At 51.2% G+C, this 9,298-nt stretch overlaps 1 pseudogene; it reads left to right on the top strand.

The window, feature by feature from the left end:
* The first annotated feature begins 465 nt into the window (after positions 1-465).
* Positions 466-5,147, top strand: LOC123732622 (chimeric ERCC6-PGBD3 protein-like; annotated as a pseudogene).
* The last annotated feature ends 4,151 nt before the right edge of the window (positions 5,148-9,298 follow it).

Genomic DNA, 9,298 nt, shown 5'->3' with positions numbered 1-9,298 from the left:
TGAAAATGGTTTTAAAATGTTTTTTTAGGCCTGTCCAGAATGTCGCTAGTTCGGCATGACCGGGGTCACAGTTTTTGTGTCAAAAAATGAAAAAAAAAATTCTGAGCTTTTTGTTTGAAAATGGTTCTAAAATGTGTTTTTTAGGCCTGTCCAAAATGTCGCTAGTTCGGCATGACCGGGGTCACTGTTTTTGTGTCACGAAAATGAAAAATAGAAATCTGCAATTTTTTGTGAAAATGGTTTTAAAATGTTTTTTTAGGCCTGTCCGGAATGTCGCTACTTCGGCATGACCGGGGTCACTGTTTTTGTGTCAAAAATGAAAAAAAAATTCTGCAGCTTTTTTTTGAAAATATTTCTAAAATGTGTTTTTTAGGCCTGTCCAAAATGTCGCTAGTTCGGCATGACCGGGGTCACTGTTTTTGTGTCACGAAAATGAAAAATAGAAATCTGCAATTTTTTGTGAAAATGGTTATAACCCTCCCGTTGTCCAGGCCGGGTCAGAGCGACCCGCCCGGCTCGGCCGCGTTAGGAGCCGTTCCCCGCGTCCAGGCCGGGTCAGAGAGACCCCCCTGGCTCGGCCACGCGTTAGGAGCCGTTCCACCCCGAGTCCAGGCCGGGTCAGAGAGACCCGGGGGAAGCGTCAGCAGCGCGTACGTCGTAATCACCCCTCTGCAGTTGTCCAGGCCCGGGTCAGAGAGACCCCCGGGGCCGGGCGCGCGTCAGCAACGCGTACGTCGTAATCACCCCTCTGCAGTTGTCCAGGCCCGGGTCAGAGAGACCCCCGGGGCCGGGCGCGCGTCAGCAACGCGTACGTCGTAATCACCCCTCTGCAGTTGTCCAGGCCCGGTCAGAGAGACCCCGGGGCCGGGCTCGCGTCAGCAGCGCGTACGTCGTAATCACCCCTCTGCAGTTGTCCAGGCCCGGGTCAGAGAGACCCCCGGGGCCGGGCGCGCGTCAGCAACGCGTCGGCGGCGCGTTAGGAGCCGTTCCACCCCGAGGTCCAGGCCGGGTCAGAGAGACCCGGGGGAAGCGTCAGCAGCGCGTACGTCGTAATCACCCCTCTGCAGTTGTCCAGGCCCGGGTCAGAGAGACCCCCGGGCCGGGCGCGGCGCGTCAGCGTGCAGTCGGCCGGCCGTAGAGAGGCTACTAATATTGTCAGGAAGAAGAAGAAGAAGAAGAAGAAGAAGAAGAAGAAGAAAAAGAAAAGAAAAAGACAAACACGACGAACACGACGAGGACGACGATGAGGACGATGGCGAGGTGTACGGCCCCGCCGAGCGCGAGGCAGCAGCCGGCGCCTCGCCGCGGTCCCGATTTCAGCGCGCTCAGGTCCTGGAACAGATAGCCTCCAGCGTCGACCGAGAAGACGAAGAAGACTTTTGCGATTCCGAAGAGGAGGACGTTTCGGAAGACGAAGACGGCGAGGAATACGACCCCGAACGTGACGCGGACGACTCGGCCTTGCGGTCGCGCTCCTCTTCTTCTTGTTCTTCTTCTTCTTCTTCTTGTTCTTCGGAGGAGGAAGAGCGAGAGGGAGACACGGCCGCCGCCCGAGAGCGAGACAGAGAGCCAGAGCCAGAGGACACGGCGGCGGCGGCGGCGGCGGCGGCCTCTGCCCAAAGGGCCCGAAGGGAGACGTTGCTGTCAAAAAACGGCAAAATCAAATGGTCCTCCGAGGCCTATCGCGGCCCGGACCCGCCCCGCGCCGTCCGCCACCCCGGCCCCGCGGTGACGCCCGGCCCTACGGCCTACGCGGCGTCGCGCGCGCTCGACATCGAGTCCGCCTTCCGGCTGTTTGTCACGCCGGCGATAGAAAGGATCGTGGTGGACATGACCAATCTGCAGGGGGTGAGAAAATACGGCGACGGCTGGCGACCCATGGACTCGGTCGACCTGCGCGCCTACCTAGGGCTGCTGATCCTAGCGGGCGTCTACAGGTCCCGGGGCGAGGCCGCGGCCAGCCTGTGGGACGCGGAGAGCGGCAGGACCGTGTTCCGAGCCACCATGCCGCTCAAGGTCTTTCACAAGTACTCGAGGCTGCTGCGATTCGACGACCGCCGGTCGAGACCCGCGAGACTCGCCGCCGACAGACTGGCGGCCATAAGAGAGGTCTGGGACCTGTGGGAGGAGCGGCTGCCGGCCCTCTACAACCCGGGGCCCGACTTGACGGTGGACGAACAACTGGTCCCGTTCAGAGGTACCGTCTGCGTGTGTGTGCGTGTGTGTGCGTGTGTGTGCGTGTGTGTGCGTGTGTGTGCGTGTGTGTGCGTGTGTGTGTGCGTGTGCGTCTGCTGTGAGTGTCTGTGCGTCTGCTGTGAGTGTCTGTGCGTATCTGCAGTGAGTGTACTATAGAGAGGTAGCGTCGGCGTGTAACATAAACGCCCGTGCGTGCGCCCCGATGATGAGCCAGCGGTAGTATAGAGGGGTAGCGGCATCATCGTCAGCAACAGCATCATCATCGTCGGCAACAGCGGCGTCGTCAGCAACAGCAGCAGTAGCATCAGCAGCAGTAGCATCAGCAGCACGACGCTGCTAATCTCCTTCCTCTCAACCCGGGGTCTGACTTGACGGTGGACCAACAACTGGTCCCGTTCAGAGGTACCGTCTGTGTATCTGTGTATCTGTGTATCTGTGTATCTGTGTATCTGTGTATCTGTGTAGTATAGAGAGGTAGCGTCAGCGGTAGCATCGGCGGCGTGTAACATAAACGCCGTTCGACCCCCACCCCAATGATGAGCCAGCGGTAGTATAGAGGGGTAGCGGCATCATCATCATCATCATCATCATCATCATCATCATCATCATCATCATCAGCAGCAGCATCAGCGTCAGCATGACGCTGCTTGATGAGCCAGCGGTAGTATAGAGAGTTAGCGTCAGCATCAGTGACTCCGCCGCCGCCGCCGCCTCCTCTAATCTCCTTCCTCTCCCTCTCCCGAAAGGGCGCTGTCCTTTCCGACAGTACATCCCCAGCAAGCCGGCCAAATACGGAATCAAGTCGTGGGTGGCCTGCGACGCCAAGTCCAGCTACGCTTGGAAGATGCAAGTCTACACCGGTAAGGCGGCCGGCGGAGCCCCGAGAAGAACCAGGGCGCCCGCGTCGTCCTCGATCTCACGCAGGGGCTGCCCGCCGGTCACAACGTCACCTGCGACAATTTCTTCACCTCCTACGAACTCGGCCAGCGGCTCCTCGAGAGGAACCTCACCATGGTCGGCACGGTGCGAAAGAACAAGCCCGAGCTCCCTCCCGCGCTGCTCCAGTCAAAGGGCAGACAGGTCTCGTCCTCCAGGTTCGCCTTCACGCCCACCGCCACTCTGGTGTCCTACCTGGCAAAGAGAAATAAGAACGTGCTGCTCCTGAGCACGCTGCACGCGGAGGCCGACGTCAGCGATCGCCGCGACCGGAAGCCGGCCCTCATCCTAGACTACAACCGCAACAAGGGCGGCGTGGACAACCTAGACAAGGTGGTCGGCACCTACAGCTGCAGACGGATGACCGCCCGCTGGCCCCTGGTCATCTTCCACAACATCCTCGACGTGTCCTCCTACAACGCCTTTGTCATATGGCGAGAGATCAAGCCCGACTGGATGCCTCGGAAGCGGAACAAGAGGAGGGTGTTCCTGGAGCAGCTGGGAAAGGCGCTTGTCAAGCCCTTGATACAAAGAAGGCAGCGTCTCCCCCGCACCGAAGCCGCGTCCGCGCTCGTCAAAGTCCTGCAGAGTGCCGACCGCGACGCCGCTCCTCCGCCCGGCCCGGGAGCGCGCCGCCGCCCGGACGCCGCTGGCCCGGCCGCCGCCCGCTGGTGGCCAGTAAGAGGAAGAGGTGTCAGCTCTGCCCGCCCAAGAAGGACGCCAAGACACACACGGCGTGCTGCAGGTGTAAGAAATACATCTGCAAAGGCTGTTCGCACGCCTACTGTCACACTTGTGCCCTCTGGGCCTTTAGCCGAGACGGGACAGGGTGACCCGCCCGGGGACACGGGGAGTAGGCAGAATGGGAGGACAACGGGAGGGTTATATAACAACAAACACACACAATGTCCACATCAAAGGGAAGGTAGTGTAGGAAGGGGGGGGCGTTTTTAGAATCCATACCCAAACTCACACGGGGCCCAAGGGCAGTACGGGGGGCCACCTGGCTGTTCGCGAACAGAGCCCTTGGTCGGAATGTGTCGCGTGTGAGAATAGATCCAGCTATCAGTAGTGTAGCAACCCATGTATCAGTTATCCAACGTTTGATGTTCTACCCAACGTAATAATACAGGGAAGTACTTATATGTCAGTTCGGGTTGTTAGAAGAGTTTACATTTATCAACAACACTGGGGAAGAGGTATCAGCTACAGCTATATCCAGCATGACTATTATGTGTAACCTGTTCATCTTTGTTGCAACAATGCACTTGTCTCTATGTGTGCATCTGTACGGAAAGCACAGTGTCATCAGTGATGGACCTGTACTTGAAGAAAACTACCTGGGTGTGGATGGGGGACTTGAACTTGACGGAGAATATCATGGTATGGACGGGGGACCTGAGTTTGTCGGAGAAGACGGGGTTGTGACCCGAGGCCTTGAGTTCGACAGACCCCGATTACAAGGGAGATCTAGAGTGTCCCGCTCTATCCGAGGTGGTTCGAATGACCACTCTACGCCTGACCTCATTCGGGTAGACAATGGTTATTGCTACAGAAACATTTGTAGGCAATTTGACACCTGGAACGTAACTTACCGGGTGACATTGATGAAACCATACCAAGTGTATACATTTGATGGTAAATGTCTGCCTATCACTCTAGTGCACTACTACGGAAAAGGAAAGCCTGACGTCTCAGTGTTCGCTGTGGTGTTTAACTGGAAGACAACGTCTACTCAGTCTCTATTACCCAGTGTATCACAATACAAGGCAGGTGCACAGCTCTTGGTGAACTGTGCATCTGGAAGAGACATGGATGGCCCCGGAACAGCCGTGGTAGATCGGCCTTACTACGCAGCCTGTCCTGTGGACTGTACCGGATACAACGTGAACACTGGCGCCAGACTACATTCCCTGGGTCTCAGTGTACTGAAGACTGAAGGTGTGAGGATGATGGACCCGGCATCGGTCTCACTGAATATGACACTGCTCCGTGAAAGTATGGGGGAGATGTAATTATCCTAACAGTTGAAATGTTATATTGTATTCATTTGGTAATATGGACCTCTTTTATCAATAAAGTACTTGACAGTTGCTTGTCTGAGCATACTTTATTTGTACTTGCATTCAACACTATTATAAACTATAACATGGCTATAATGTTAGTGTAATGGTGCTATTTACAAGTGTAGCTGTACATTTCACTTTCCATGTCATTACCTAGAGCATAGTGGTTAATAACATGTCCATAATAGCCTCATACCCAAGCCCTCTCAGTGAGCAAGCCAGGAAACCTTATGGGCTCCTGTGGCTTCTGTCAAGCTCTGTGTGATTGATGACGCATTCCTTTAGGCCCGCACTATCATGACTCAGTGAGCAAGCCTGGAAACCTTATGGGCTCCTGTGGCTTCTGTCAAGCTCTGTGTGATTGATGACGCATTCCTCTAGGCCCGCACTATCATGACTCAAGTGAGCAGAACTGTGTGTCTTTGACAATAGGGGTCAAATCGATATATTAATGACTATACTGATGTCTCTCAAGAAGCAGAACAGATTGTATAATGGCACATGGGGAATCACAGTCTTTCTATAAACTCAGATGTGGTAATACAGCAAAGGAAAATGACAGTAGTGACGACTCAGACATTGACTTTGTCAGTGACAGCACATGCAGAGAGCTGCAGTTCAACCCTGTTACAGTTGAAGATGCCCAGTTGCTGTGTACTAGGCTGAAGGTGCAGTGTAAGAAGAGGTCTCTCAGTCAAACTGCGTCTGGTGTGTTAGGTGCTCCTTGTAAGAATGTGAAAATAAAAGCTGACGGAAATTGTTTCTTCAGAGCGGTCAGTGAAGCACTATGTGGTACAGAGGAGTACCATGAACCGATTAGACATGCGGTGGTGCAGCAGCTACAGAGCAACCAACATAGGTATAGGACCATCCTGAGAGTGTGTTACCGTTCAGTGTCAGAGTACATTACGGAGTCCAAAATGAATTGTGTAGGTAGTTGGGCGACCGAAGTGGAGATTCAAGCCGCTGCAGACATTTTGGGTGTAAGCATATATACATACTATACCAACCGTTGGATTGAATACAGATCTAATGGTTCAGAGGTGTCTAAGCAGGGCATATATTTAGAGAATAGTCGGAACCATTATGAGACAGTTGTTTGTGTCAAGAGGCCTCAGTCTCAGTCTTGTTACGGTTACTGCCAGGTTTATGAGATTGAGAACAGCGGTATACCACAAGCAGTTAGGTCCTCAGGCTCGAACTCATCCGATTCCGAAAACAGTTGTAACTCGGCCATGGCAGGTGACTACGAGGATTGGATGTGTGATGATTATCAGGACTATTGTCAAGAGGACTATACCCATGACCGAGATACTCCCGATGCTGACACAGAGGATACCAGAGACCAGGAGGCTGAAACTAGTCCCCATGATCGTTCAACCGATAGTCTTGTGGACTACGATATTTTCGACTCCGAGGAGTCAGACTACGAGGTCCACAACCAAGACGTCGATAGTGAACAGCTCTACTGTGAACAGGTTGACGACGAAGATGTGGTATACTGCGAAGAGGTCTACGGTGAAGAGGTTGACACCGGCGCTGTCGTGGAATGTGAACAAGTCTATGATGACGAAGTGGTGGACTGTGGTGACGCGGTGTACGATGAAGAGGTTTACGATGACAAAGTGGTGGACAGCAACGAAGGATACGATGAAGAGGGTGGCGAGAGACAGGTTTACTGTGAAGAGGGTGACGACTCGATTCGAGCTGTGCAAGATTCGGGAAAGCAACATCAGATGGAAAGCATGCTTAATTGGTCTATACTGAACACATCATGGCATTCCTTCCTAGAATGGCTGGGGGAGCGCTGGTGGGGATCAGTCTCTAAAGAGCAGATTATCACATTCATGGATACAGCTGACAGTCGCAAAGGGGACATTGTCGTCGCAGCACACTTCGGTGGCATGCAAGGAGGAGTGTGTTCTATTATGGTGAAGACACAGGATTCTGTCATGACCTTTACTGTTGTTATTAGTCGAGGCAGGTACATCTGTACCGATATGGTACAAGGTCTATTTTCAACTCCTATTGACATTATGAAAGTTCTGGTGCGTAAACTGGGAGAAGGACACTTGCTACGTAGACCCAGGTGGATGGCTCATAACCCCAAATACTTTGCTATGACACAAATAGTGGACGAGCTGTGCTATGTTGTAAAGCTGATGAAAGACTCATGGTGGGAAGCTACATTCCTCAGTTTGGAATTGTCCCCACCACATGGTAAAGTGATAGAGCTTCTACGAATGAGGACAGACATGTACACCAACCCAGCTGCCGCAATCCATTATATGAACGAGGACAGTTTGGGATACCTGTTTGATATTGTAACTGCCAAGGGAAAGAGATTCAAGGTGACGTTTGATAACTTGGGGTTTACGATTGGGACAGGTGCACGCTTTCCAGATATCACATCTGTACTTTCCCGCATCTGCCGCCTTGAAGATGCAACCTTTGTAGGCCGACCAAAGAACGACGAAGACCTGGAACGTCACCCAGGTGTGACAGATGCCAGAAACACTATCTAGAGTAGGAAATGTATAGGTGGAGATCATATGTAATCACTGTCATATAGCTTGGTAAATGTGCCATTACAAAGTGCTTGTGGTGTATTATTCAATGTTCAGATCCTTATGTGAATAAAGACAATAATATTCTGAGCAAGAATACCAGGTCACATTTATTTACAGAGTATATTACATTTAAATACATCCACACCAAAACTAGGACATAGTGGCAGCTCAAAAAGGAATAAATGGGTTCTGTGTAGTCAGGTCCCAACACATTGCAACCTAGTCATGTCCATCTTCATCATCTCCATATCCATCCTCACCATATCCATCGTCACCGTCTCCATCCTCATAATTTCCGTCCTCATCATCAGCCATATACTTGAGAGAAAGAGACATAACCGCATTACCAACAAGTCATACACACAATCAAAAGTGTAATCACTGTATACACACCATATCTACCATATAATCTTCTACATTCAGCTGGGGAAGAGGAGGTAATGCTAGGTGAGGTTGAGGCTGGTCATGGTTGACCACTTCTGGGGGTAACAATTGAGGAGCTTGTTCCAATACAAGGTTCCGAGGTCCATCATCGTCAGATGATAGTAGGTAATCACTCTCCTGAATGTGTATTAAAGGCATGGGAAATATATCACATATAAAGATGGTATATTGTACAATAGTGAATGGCAGGACAGCAAACATAGTTAGTCTCAATCAATCGGAGTACCTACAGAACGGCTCAGACTTATGGGAGACACCTGTGGAAGAGAGTTGAGTGTTAGAATCAGTACAAGCTATATGTCTATGGTCAGCATGGTCTATGAACACGTTGTGTATAGAGTATAATATAACCATGAGTGTAGCTTACCAGGCTCAGCTCGCTATTGTCAGTTTCTATACCACTGTCCTCTGACATGATTGTAGGTCTGAAATCTACAATTGCCTGAGGTAAGGAGATAGAGGTCTATGATTAGCTGTTAAATGTGACAGTTACAGTTAGGCATGGTTGTACAGAGGTGAACGTTGTTAATAAGGCTGCATATGATCATTATCATGATGAGCAACTAGCCACATCTCTAGCAACAGTTAGAAACATAAGGCCATTTCCTTGCGTTGGTAACGGTGTGCGACGGTGGGGTATTTCCTACTATTTACAATTGCTGAATCACAAGAACTATGACACACACGAACACAGAGGCTGGAGGTTCTTAAATGAAACTCAACTGTGAATTGTTACAATATATGACTTTCTTTGAACATGTGTCAATAAAAACTCACCAGACTCTCATTACATGGTTCCCTTGTCATTTATTCACATACATAGCAAGGAACGAAATATAAAACAGACCATGTGTTATATAACAAGTGTTTAGAATGGCACGTAGGGTCTATTCTTGAGGGACTGTCTTCCGAAGGCCCCAGTGCAGACCATCTGCTAATCTCTATTGCTGATGTAGCTCCTGACAAAATGGAGAGTGTAACCACAATGTAAGAAACATTTAGGGTTCCTTGTAAAATATAATAATAGCCAGACCTATTAAGTAAAGGTTTCCCAATGATCTCAGGGGAGCCCTGAGGGGTTGGTGA

This window comes from Salmo salar, unplaced genomic scaffold, assembly GCF_905237065.1.
Source record: "Salmo salar unplaced genomic scaffold, Ssal_v3.1, whole genome shotgun sequence".
NCBI lineage: Eukaryota > Metazoa > Chordata > Actinopteri > Salmoniformes > Salmonidae > Salmo > Salmo salar.
Note: the sequence above shows the minus strand (reverse complement) of the source record. Positions and strands in the feature narration are given on the sequence as shown.